Raw genomic sequence first — 13,557 nt, forward strand, 5'->3', positions numbered from 1 at the left:
CCTGAATTTCCCTCCTGTTTATTAAAATGCAGGTTTCTCCAAGATGGAAGCACTAGCCATTATTTTTCAATATTAATGTTATTGTTTTTCTGAAGCTTCTGTTGTCCCGTAACTCAAGGACCCCTTGTCGAATCCCATATGTAGCATGTTTATTAGATGTAATATTTTATCTCTCGGACTCACTGCCTGACACTATCATTTCCTTCTTATTTCAATAAAAATGATCTCCTTCCTTGCGGTTCTGACAGGAGCTAATGGTTTTCTTTATCACGGGAGAAAGTAAGAATGAGGCAGCGCTAAAAGACAAAATGAACTGTATATATTTGTGCCTTAATTCAATTTATAGCATAAACTCTAATCTTAATCAAGTAACTTCATAACTTCAAATCTAACAACAACAACAACAACAACAACAGCCACTGGGAGAGTCTAGGAGCCTCCAGTTTTTCCGGATTTGCAGTTTGTAGGTTTGATTTGCAGTTTGTAGGTTTGAAAAACGATATCCCAACATAACCTCATGGAAACAGAAAGCACTTGTCCCAAATGCTCACATGACTTTGGTTTTTCCTTCCTCTTTCTGTCTTTTTTTCTTTCTTTGGTGTGTATATTGCAGAATAAGGAGCATTTCTATCAATGTCATTTAATCAAGTGCTAATAGAATCCGTTACAACTATCACCGACAGAACCACAATATTACCTGTTTGATGAGAATCGTTGGCTGCATGTAAATTCCAGGTGGAGATTCTGCCCAGCTTTGTAGCTTTGTTAGGAATGAAAAAAATAACATATTCAGTGCACAATTAGATCATGGACGTTCCAGCAGGGAGCTGAGAGTATTACAACGAACGCCAAACAATTGTGCAAATAAAAGCATTTAAAAACCACCACTGGGTGGGCCACCTGGGTGGCTCAGTCGGTTAAGCTTCCGTCTTCAGCTCAGGTCATGATCTCGCGGTTCATGGGTTCAAGCCCCGCATCGGGCTTTGTGCTGACAGCTCAGAGCCTGGACCTTGCCTTGGATTCTGTGTCTCCCTCTTTCTCTCTCTGCCCCTCCCCGCTCACACTCTGTCTCTCACTCTCCCCAAAATAAGGAAACCTTTAAAAAAAAAGATTTTTAAAAAGCACCACTCAGACATCGTATAGAGATGAAGACCCAAGACAGGTGTTGAAACCCTTACAAGCATTGAGACTTGGACTGGTCCTGCTTGAAAAGGCAGGTGGACACCAGGGGATGGGGGATCACCCCCGGCATAAGGACCTGCCGGCATTTGTGTGGAGGACCAACATTTTCACCTGATTCAGGTCATACACTGAAAAGAGACTGACGTGGTTCAGGATCCTGAGTCTGCCACTGCCCCTCTGTGTCACCCTGGCAAACATGCCTTAACCTGGGCAAGTGTCGGATCCTATAGAACGAGGATGTGAGAATGTAGCCCCTCAGCACACTGTCGAAACGAAATGACGTGTCCGAACGGTGTTTAGATTGTGCCCGGTACAGAGTAAGAACCAATACATGGCAACTCCACTCTTACTCTAGCATCTCGTTGCCATCTTTGGTCAACATTGTTACATTCAGCCCTGGGGGTTCTGGCTTGGAGTGGGCGGGCAGACTCCATTCCAATGTCAAGTTCGCCAGCGCTTACAAGGTGCCTGCTGGGGCAGTGCCCCGTGGAAGGTGCTGTAGGGGATTCAGAGATGAGTTTGACATGATCGCTGACTCCCAGGGGCTCATTGGCACTGAGGGGAAGTGTTTGCCACCACCCGTAGTTACACAGTGATGGCATATCTCTCTAGTGTCACTTGGTGAGTCGCTGCAGTCCTGCGTGCTGTGGTTTAGACGGAAGTGTTACTTCAGAGACTGTGAGCCCCTTTAGGGCAAGGCAGGGGCCGTTTCTGAACCACTTGTGCAGCCCCAGTGTCCAGCTGGAGCACTCATTCATATTTTCTTTCAGCAACGTGTTTATCAAGGACCTGCCGGGTAGCAGGTGCTAGTGGGAATGCCAGGGGATGACCAAAGCGTAGTTATGATCTTCGATCCTACGGACTCTGCATTCTGCTCAGAGCAACAGATAATAACCAGACTCTCCCATCGTCACTGGCAGAATATCTAGCACAAAACCTTGAAACCTAATTGGCCCTCAAGAAGTACTTACTGAGTAAACAAATGAAAGTAAACGGATACACGTACACAAAGTCAATCCGAGTAGACGAAGACCTGCAAAGAGGAAATGGGATGCTCTGAGAGTTTATAACAAGAGGGCATGAATTGATGTCGGAGTAATGGAAGCTTCTAGAGGAAATGGTGAGGCATGGGAATGTTCCATTGCGTTGATACTGAAGACCTCTGGTGAAAACTTCCCTTCAGCTAAGCTGTGGTTCTTCTAGACTTTCTAGCTCATAATTTCCCCTTCTTGCATTACAGTCTCTGTGTTGTGTTTGGGATGTGTCATGTGGGTGTGCAGGCAGAAATGTGAAGCTCTGCCCTTTGAAAAGGCAGGGATTAAGAGTATAGATATTATCCTTCTTTGGGGAGCCATACAGTTTGCTCCAGAGGGAGTTCTTGAGCGCCCTATCCAGTGGGAAGGCTGCCAGTGAGGTCACACTTGGAAATATTAACACATTCCGTGCCTCAGCTCATTTATCTACCAGTTGCACAAGTAATAATTGTATTTCTCCTATGGGCCAGGCTTTGCTAGATCCTGGGCTCCATGGTTCGGAAAAACAGACAGGCTCCATTGCTTCCCTTGGCCAGGATCATTCTACATCCTGAATACCTCCTTCATGAAGTTGGTCTCTTCAGTAGGGAGATGCTAAGTGGACCCAAACACAGTCTCTGATTGTCGGGGGGTCCTGTCCAGTGAGACAGAGGCATTGGCATCTGAGTTCGATACACCAAAATGGCTACAATTTTTGCCGCAATCTTTGGTTTGCCTCTCGCCAGAAGGGGACAGGCTGGCTAGTGAGATTCAGAACTGAGTGGGTCCTTTTCCATCATCATCATCATATATATATATATATATATATATATATATGGCATATATATGGCATCATATATATATATATATATATGGCATATATATATATGGCATCATATATATATATGGCATATATATATATATATGGCATCATATATATATATATATGGCATATATATATATACGGCATATATATATATATATATATATATATATATATATGGCAAAGGGGAGAGACAAGGATATTTATACAGAGATACACAGGAGCTGAATGCCGGGTCCACAGGGCTGCTGGACTGAGCATCACCTGACGTTCCTGCAGGAAAACCAGCACACCTCTGCAACTAGGGTGGGATTCACTTTAGCAAATGTCTGCTGAGTTCCAGTGAGGTTATCCAAACCCGGTTCCAGGCGGAAAAGGCACAAAGGAAATAAATTCAGCCCTGACCTCAAGAAGCTTCCCAGCTAGTCCATCCACTGGCCACAGGTAAAGGTATTCCTTGGTGCTTTTGATCTTTCAATTTTGTTTTGTTAGCCACAGTGCCTCCTAGCAAGATCCCAGGGCTAAAATAGCAATGATTGTCTCAAACAGCCACCATTTGTTGGTGCCTACAATGTGCCTTCTCTTTCTATTGTCATGCTTATAGTCCTTAATCTACATCTCCTGGGCTGCATGAACTTGGGTGATTTATTACCCCCCCCATCTTAATTTATCCACCTGTATGATGGAGAAAATAATAGTTCTTACCAGGTAGCATTGTAAAGATGAGCAAGATAATGCAAATGAAATTCTTAGCACAACACTTGGTGCAGAGAGTTGCAGGATCAGGCCCTGTTAGTAATTTATCTTTTGCACTGAAAAATCTCTGTCTCTCTCTCTCTGTCTCTCTCTATATACATATATATATATATATATACATATATATATACATATATACATATACATATATACATATACATATATATAGAGAGAGAGATAAACACACAACTGTGAGAGACTGCTTTAATAGCTCCACACCAAAAACAGGGATGTTTCTAGAAAATTCTAGAAGGGCATGGGGAACATTTAAATGGAGGAGAGAGGAGCATATAAAAAGCTTACTATTGGAACCTATAGGAACTTAGTGGCTGCTTTGCGTTTGAAAACTCCAATTCCATTTGTCTTGGTGGGGGTCTAAGTGGCAGTATTTCTTTTTAAAAGGCTTTACAGAGAGGGCTAAAACAGTGGGTCTGCCTTTCAAGAAACAATTGTTGAAAGCTTGTACTGTTTATCTGCACTCTCTATTCCAGACTAAAACAAAAGAGGGGGGAAAACATAAGGGAGAGTGGTGAGGTGGAACAGACATTAAAAGAAAAGAAAGAAAAAAAGAATAAAGTTTATGAAAAATCAGTAGAGTCCATTCAGTGAAACAATTTTCTTCTTTAAAATCCAGATACATATAAAACTTCCATTTTATAACATTCTATCCCCAGTGACCTTGGCATTTGTCAGTCTTTGTCAAACAGTTCATAATAACTTTCACTGTGTATTAATAAGACTAAAACGTATATTCTATGCAACAGGTTCTCTGTGCATTTTTATATAATTTTCTAGCTATTTATTTTTCTCTGAAATGTAGTGTGACAAGAAAAAAAACTATTGATCCTTTTGACTATTTTTCCATTTTCTTGTGGCCTAGCCGTTATAAATACAACCAACTGAAACATTCTCAAAAAATTATCATCCCAGTGCCTTGATCATATTCCTAGGTGCATGTGACTCTTGGATTTATTTATTTATGGACTCTTTGAATTATATTGAAAGATGAATTGAATACTCAGTGCCCAATTTTTCTCTATTTGCAAATTTATGTTCAATGCAAAGTATAAACTGATTTATGTTCAAAACAATGTCTAAACTGAAGACCTCATTTCCCCCAGAGTGTTCATGTATAAATTCATTAAAATAACTCCCTTCCCCCCACCCCAATGATACTATTTATTACATAAAAAAGGAGCTCTCTTCTGTATTTTTACCATCTTCATTGGCTTGGTGCTTCATCATTTACCAAATGTCTGTGAGTTGAACAGGAAATGATGTGAAATCTGCCTTTTTTTTCCCCTCCTTCTTCTTTTTGCTTGGCCCAGTAAACATAAGACCAAATGGGGAGAGGGAGAAAGAGAGGCATAAACGTGCAAGAGGACAAGACGAGAGAAGAAGAAAAACAAGGGGGACTGAAGAGAGAGAGAGAGAGAGAGAGAGAGAGAGAGAGCGAGCGAGAGCAGGCAGGCGTGTGCCAGGAAGGAAAACTCACTGCCGTAGTGATGGATAACTGAAGTGAACGTGTCAGGATGGTATTATGTAAATTACCAAGACAGCCAAGCCATGCACTGATGATTATAGAGGATGTGAGCAATGTTGTGGTCCCCAGACACTCGTGTGCCTTGTTATTTTTCTTCCCTCCAACCACCCTTGGGGTGGATTCTTCCTGACCCTGGTCCTTGGGAAAGAAAGAAAGAAAGAAAGAAAGAAAGAAAGAAAGAAAGAAAGAAAGAAAGAAAGAAAGATCCTCCAAGAAATAACTTCCCGTTCACCAACACACATCTCTCAAACTCTCCCAGCCAAGAACGAAAAGAAAAAGAAAAAGAAAAAGTGGAGGAAAGGATGTGACAAGGCTCTCCTCGGATCCTTCCCCTCCCTGGATGCCAACCAGACGTCTTCAAACTGCCTTTTGTTTAGATCAGTGAAGCCTTTGGCTTTATCAAGCATCTTGACTGTGCCTTAGTGTCAAGGACAGTACCCAAAGGGGGCAGTCTGGCAGCAAAGAGAGTGGATCTGAACCCACTAGATGGGAAAAGGCACCATTTTCTATATGTACCCCCCCACAGGGGAAGATATATTTTAATATGTTAATTTTAGGCCATTTGCATTCTTATTAGGGGATGAAAGATGGATTCCATCTCTGGGACTTGCTTGATTGCCGGTGAGGGTTTACAAGCTCAGAACTGAAGGTGTTCTACTCAAATTTGCAATTTGTAGCCTCTCCAAATTACAAATATATGCAGAATGAAGAATACCCCAACTAATGCTCAGAATTATTTGGTTTTCATAAATGCATTTATATTCATTGATGTGTATAATATTTGTTGGCTACTTATAGTTTACCAGGTCCTCCCCCACAAATTTTTGGGACCACAAATATTAATACCAGATATTTCTGGCCACTGAGGAATCACCAGCCTCATGGGGAAGACAAACATGGTAAGAGATCATTAGAGAAGAGAATAATACTAGCTTTAGTGGAGGTTCCATGGTAATTGGAAAGAGTGACTGTCCTCCATTTGTCTGCCTTGTCTCTCCTCTTAGCTCTTCAGTCCTTGGAATGAACCCATTATGCCTGGTCTCTCTAGTTCAACCCCAGCGCCTACACCCACGGCATAGTCAAAAACAGGCTGATTTTAGGAATGTAAGCTTATTTTATGATTGTTTCAAAAAATGATGTTAGGTCATGGGACTTAAAAGCAAAAGGTTTAATTTAAGTATCAGACTAGTTCAATTAGTCTTCCTTTTCCCCAACTCACCTTCCCCGAACAACTACTGTCTGTCAGGCTCTGTGCTGTGCGGTGGGGGCAGCACCATGACCAAAGCTGATGCAGTCCCAGCCGTCAGGAAGCTCACCGCCCAGTGGAGAAAAGAGACATTGATTAAATAGTCACACAAATTCACAAGTATGCACTGTGATGAGAGCTGGAAGAAGAATAGGGTTTGCTAGGAAAGGCTCCTGAGACCTCATCTAGCCTGACTGTCAAGGAACCTTTGAGGAAATAATGGTCCGGTTGCCATCTCAGTGTGAATAGGAGTTCACTTGGTAAATGGGAGAAGAGCAGGTTGGCCAAGCACCTGGGGCTGAGAGAGCCCCCATGGGTCAACCCCTGAGGTGAGCAGAGACATACTCACCATAGGAATTTAAGGAAAGCCAACTGGTGTGAGAGAGGAGCAACGCGAGGCTGGACAGGTGAGTGGTGGTCTGGTCACATAAGGCCTTGCGTCTCACTAAGGGGAAGCGATGGAAAGGTTTTAAGTGGTCATATGCGTGGGTCACAGATTGTCGGGCTAGGTGCCTGGAGGAGGAAATTCTGCATAGAAGACCAGTAACACTCCTGTTGACTCACGAGCACAAGGGTAGCCCGTTCTACCGCACCACTGGCAAAATGGGGAGAAGTGGATAGATTCAGAAGAGTTTTCAATGTGTGCAATTGACAGAAGGAAGCAAGTGAGTAAACTGGGGAGGACCAGCTGGGGAGACAGCAGTTCCAAGAATGAATGATGTCTTGATTTCTCATATGCTCCATTGGATAAATGAGTCATTGACATAGCACATTGCGGAATCGTACTCACATACTGACTATGTAATATGACTATAGGACATCCAACTAGAACTTCAGTTGGCCCCTTTTTATCTAACAAACGCTGGCCAGATGTAACCATTTTGGGCACATTGCTAACTCCATATGGAGTACCTGGTTTATTTGTAGTGGGGGGTGGGGGTAGGATTGGGATTTTCAGCTCTACTGGCTTCAATCACTCAGGCTTCCAACACTGTCAAAGAGATGAGGAGGTCAGCCTGTAACATTTCTCAAAGCACAAATGCAAAAGAGAGACCCACATAGAACACCGGTCAAACCACCAGACTTGGGAGATGGATTATGCTTTGCATTTGGGGCTGGAAGATCCCACTGACCCCACCGAGGCCCCTAGCCAGCTGGATGTTGCAAGTTAAGAGGTGTAGCTACACAATTTCTTGGAAAGTATGCGAATCTTTAACACCAGCACTGCCCTGCCACAAACCCCCTACGTCGGCCCTCTTCCCGGAGGTAAAGAACCTGTTCTGTGGAAACCGAGGGCTCAGCCAGATGGTCAGTTTTTTGACCAGGTGTTCACCTGCTAATCCTTAGCCCTTTCAGACAGGAGGGAAGAAACAGAGAGAGCAACACAACCCCACGTGTCCAGCAGACTCCTGGACTTGGGACTGAAGATCTGATTGTAAGTGTCCAGAAGGTCACTTATAGCTTTTAGGTGTGATTTCTTTGAATATCTTCTTCATGACCTCCCTTGTGACGGGGCTCAAACTTACGGTTTTAAAACCCAGAAATGCAGCTCTTTCCCTCTCCCTCTTTGTGATGCTTCCAGAACGTCCAAATTAAGAGCATTCTACCTGCTGCAGTATAGAAATGAACCCCTTTCACACTTGCTTCAGAAAGGATTGTGGAGTGCACAAACTTCTCCAGCATGTTTCTACTTGCTTCAAGTGATCCCCAACGCTTCATGAGTTCATTGCCAGGATCAGGGCTGAAATGTTCTTCAGGAAGTGTTTAATCATTTTTTAAAAATCTTTTTAATGTTTATTTAGTTTTGAGAGAGAGAGAGCACAAGTGGGATGATGGGGGATGGGGGCAGAACAGAGAGAGAGAGGAAGAGAGAGACACAGAAGTAGAAACAGGCTCCGGGCTCTGAGCTGTCAGCACAGAGCCCGACGCAGGGCTTGAACTCACGAACCGTGAGATCATGACCTAAGCCTAAGTCGGTCTCTCAACCGACTGAGCTACCCAGGCGACCCCGGAAATGTTTCATTTTTAAATTGGTGTGTTTGTGGGTCACCTGGGTGGCTCAGTCAGTTAAGCGTCTGACTTTGGTTCATGTCATGATCTCACGGTTTGTGAGTTTGAGCCCTGCGTTGGGCTCTGTGCTGACAGCTCAGAGCCCGGAACCTGCTTCGGATTCTGTGTCTCCCTCTCTCTCTGCCCCTCCCCTGCTTGCACTCTGTATCTCTCTCTGTTTCAAAAATAAATAAACATTAAAAAAATTCAAAAAGGAATTATAGGACACTTAGTGCGGGACCTGTCTTTAAATTGGTGTGTTTGTTTTGTGCAAGACCATGGACTCTAAGTCCTCATCTCTTTCCAGGTTCCAGTTGTATCTCAGGGCCATCGCACCAAGAGGCACACACACAGTGTCCATGGTGGGGGACATGTTACTCTTATTTTTCCTTTTTCCATCATCAGATGAAAAAGAGAATTAGGGGCGCCCGGGTGGCTCAGTCGGTTAAGCATCCAACTCTGGGTTTCAGCTCAGGTCATGATCTCACGGTTCATGGGTTTGAGCCCCATGTCTGGCTCTGAACTGACAGTGTGGAGCCTGCTTAAGATTCTCTCTTTCTGCCCCTGCTCTCTCTGTCTTTCTGTCTGTCTCTCTCTCTCTCTCTCTCAAAATAAATAAATAAACTTCAAAAAGAAGAAGAAAATAACACATAGTCCAAAACCTAAAAAACAAAAAAGCAACTGTTACTATGACTCCCATACCCCGCATTCTCAAACATACAAACGTAATATTGTATGTTCTCTGAATAATGAGTCCCTGGCACAGGAGGCAGAGATCCCATTGTACTTGCCTTTGGTTCCCCAGCACCCAGTCTACTGTCTGGCACAAAGAACGTGATCGAAGAATGCTGTTTCAAGCGGATAACAATGGTAATACCATCCAACTCCTAGTACTAAATAACTCATTAAGGAAAACGTACTTGGAAATGTTAGGAGTTATTACCGTCACTACTGTTTACTATGTGCCAAACTCTAAATGCTGTATGTGCATGATCTCATCTAATCATTACAGCTCCCTTATCAAGCAGGGTCCATGATCAGGCCCATGTTCCAGATGAAGACTTCAAGGTTCACAGGTATTAGATCTTTGGCCCAAATCCACTGAGCCAGGAAGTGGCACTGCCAGGATTCAAGGTCAACCGTCCTTGCCTCTGCAGTCTGAGTCCGTGAGCTCTTATCAACATTTGTTAGTTAGAATACAGCAACAACTTATATTGGTTACTATTGGCCAAGGCCATGTGCGTAGTGTTAAAAATGTAAAATATTCTCCAGGAGTCTGGGTGGCTCAGTCGGTTCAGCGTCCGACTTCGGCTCAGGTCATGATCTCACGGTCCGTGAGTTTGAGCCTCGTGTCGGGCTCTGTGCTGACAGCACAGAGCCTGCTTCGGATTCTGTCTCCCTCTCTCTCTGCCCCTCCCCCGTTCATGCTCTGTCTCTCTCTGTCTCAAAAATAAATAAACATTAACAAAAATTTTTTAAAAAATAAAAATAAAAATAAAAGCAGGGGTGCCTGGGTGTCTCAGTCAGTTGAGCGTCCAACTTCAGCTCAGGTCATGATCTTGCAGTTCATGGGTTCGAGTCCCATGTCGGGCTCTGTGCTGACAGCTCAGAGCCTGGAGCCTGCTTCGGATTCTGTGTCTCCCTCTCTCTCTCTCTCTGCCCCTCCCCCGCTCACACTCTGTCTGTCTGTCTGTCTCTCTCTCATAAAAAAACATTAAAAAAATTAAAAATAAATAAAAATAAAAAAATGTAAAACATCCTCAAACGTGAAAACCTTCACAGAAGATAGAGTTGGAGTGCGCCTTTGAAAAAGTCAGTGATGAGACCCACAGAGGCAAAATGAATCCAAAGAATATATTCAGGAAGGGAGAAACAAAGAAAATTACTAGAAGTGACTACTGAATCCATTTAAACAAAGAACTTCAACCAAACATCTGGAAGAATTTTGATGGTGGCATGCATATCACTGAGCCCTTGCCAAACACAAATGACTGTGCACCTAACAAAAAATTATAGAAGACAGAGAAGAGGTGAGAAGGCATAAGTTAGTGAATTGTATCATCTGTGGGGATGAGTCAGTCAATATTGCTTAAAACCGATAAAATGTTAAAAAGAAAAAAAGGCTCCAATATTTTAATACTTTGAGAGATCTATTCAAAGGAAATAATCTGAAAATAAATAAAAGTGAAGTTCACAGAGATGTTCATGGAAGTATTAGTTTTAATAAAACACAAGGAATAAGGAAAATCTAAACAAACAATCACAGAGCAAAGCGTAATTAAATTCTGGTACAGTGAAATGGTAATCACAAAAACCGAGAAAGGCTTCTGTGGTTCACGTAAAAGGAGAAAAGCTGAATGCCTAATTACGTGTCCACCATTTTTGAAAGTGTGCAAAAAGTTGCATGCATAGAGAGAAAAAGTTTAAGGATCACTTTCCCACCCCTTCCCCCACGAGCGTACACGCCCCAATAGCTGATGGCCGCCCGGCACTTGGCTTTTCAACCTCTGGCTTCCAAATGTTCGGAGCTGAGCCTCATAGCACAAGCATCCACAGCATACAGCAGGTTTTCAACAAGCATTTTTGGCAAATGGATGAATAAATGATGGCTTGCGTCCCCTCCCCACCCCCCTCACACACTTATGCCCTCTCGCCACGTTGCCTGGTGAACCTAGAGCCCGGTGGCTTTCTGACCTCCCTGTCAACATTTTTGGGAAGTCCTCAGTGGTTCAGTCAGTAATTGCTTTGCTTTCTAAGACTGTGGCGTGTCTGCTATAGCTGGCAAATGGGTCCTTACCGAGGAAATCCTTTAATGAGCGTAAAGGTCTCCATCCAAATACAGTAAATCCTTGGTTTGCGAGCGTCATCCGTTCCGGAAACATGCTTGTAATCCAAAGCACTTGTATATCATTCCACAAACCCAAAATATTCATATAAAATGATAATAACACTGTAATATAATGTAAAATAATAAAGAAAGTACAAAATATAAAAAATAAGCAAATTAACCTGCACTTACCTTTGAAAACCTTCATGGCTGGTGTGAGGGAGACACGTTATTGTGTAGGACGCCTTTCAGCATCACTAAAGGATGTTGACTACAGTAAAGTCTCAATAAACTCTTGTCACAGGCTGTGTTTCATGGAACTGGCAATAAGGCAGCAGAGGAAAGGGTCTGTATCTTCAGGCAGCCTGACCTGGAATGAAGCAAAGGACTGTCCATAGGTGCTCGGAAGCGACCAAAAAACACACCAGTGCCAGAAAATCACTGATTTCTGCCAAACACTGTGGCCTCAGACTGAGCATCTGAGGACGGGAGATGATCACCCACAATCCTGCAGAGAGAGAGGGAGAGAGAGAGAGAGAGAGAGAGAGAGAGAGAGAGAGAGAAGAACCATTGGCTCAGTTGTGATCACGTGACATTCAGCATCACATACTATTCGAATTGCCAGACATCGCTCATTTATCAAGTTAAAATTTATTAGCAGTGTTTGCTCGTCTTGCAGAGCAAGTTATTCCCAATCTACTGTTTTACTGTATGCCACGGTAGAACTGTAGAGGTTGAAAAGGAAACACATACAGACCGCTAGTTTAATCTTGTTTGCTTTAGTAGTACAGAGCCCCTGACCCTTCTGGAATCAGAAATAGAGAATCGAAGGCATGAAAGAGACAAGTCCTGTTGCTTAATCCAGTGCCTTCATTTCCCAGACGAGGAAATAGACTGAAGACATAGACTGATTTCTCTAAAGCGACCTATTGTGTTGCGAGCCGTTCAAAGATCCACTTTTTAGAGGGCCGAAATCCTCTCGCAGTGTTGGTTTGGCAAAAAATTAAAGATGAGGTGCCCTTAGCAGTTAGGTAGCAGGGAGGTAAAGTAGATGTCTGATGGTAAGCACGGACAATGCCAGAAGAGCGCTCGGGGCCGGGGGCTGAGCTCCTGGAAGAAAGGCAGGGAGAAGAAGCGGCTGACTGCAAAAGCTGGAATGCAAGTCAACAAGAGAGTTGCTAAATCCACATTGATTCCGAGAATGCCCTGCTCACTGGGTGCCCACACTGCATCTATCACACTGTCACTGGGCAGGTAGACACAAGTCAGCACAGTCTCTCCCAGGCAGGGGCTCATGGTCCAGTGACCAAGTCAGGCCAAGCAAAATGGAAGGTCTATGATACCCGGGACCAGAGGATGAGGGGCGCACCAGGCACCAGCTGGCCAGCATCGGGAGAAAAGCACAGTAAGAGAAAATGGTCTGGAGCAACACTGTCAAAGGACGAGGGCCCATCTGTTCGTCTCGCTGTCCAGGCTGGTGCCTAGATCAACTTTAAGGTCGTGGTACCCGGTTCTTGGGGCGCAATATTCAGCCAGAATTCTGGGCTCCTGAATATGCCAACCTTTCTCTAAAGCCGTTTTCAGTTTTCGGAGCGCCTGTGTGGCTCAGTTGGTTAAGCGTCCGACTCTTGGTTTCTTGGTCTCCACTCGCGGTTAGTGAGTTCGAGCCATGCCTCAGGCTTTGCGTGGACAGCTCAAAGACTGCTTGGGATTCTCTCTCTCTCCCTCTTTCTCTGCCCCTCCCCCGCTCACCCTGTCTCTGTCTCTCTTAAGATAAATAAATAAACTTAAAAAAAAAAAAAAAAACCGGGGCGCCTGGGTGGCTGAGTCGGTTGGGCGACCGACTTCGGCTCAGGTCATGATCTCGCAGTCCGTGAGTTCGAGCCCCGCATCCGGCTCTGTGCTGACAGCTCAGAGCCTGGAGCCTGTTTCAGATTCTGTGTCTCCCTCTCTCTCTGACCCTCCCCCGTTCATGCTCTCTCTCTGTCTCAAAAATAAATAAATAAATAAAAACCCATTTGCAATGTTTAAAATGCTTATAGTATATGCCACCTTTTAATCTCGAAATGTCCTCGGAGGGTGTGTCTACATAGATGTCAGTGTGCTCACAATAAAATT

The sequence above is a fragment of the Felis catus genome, chromosome B3 (genome assembly GCF_018350175.1).
Source record: "Felis catus isolate Fca126 chromosome B3, F.catus_Fca126_mat1.0, whole genome shotgun sequence".
Lineage (NCBI taxonomy): Eukaryota > Metazoa > Chordata > Mammalia > Carnivora > Felidae > Felis > Felis catus.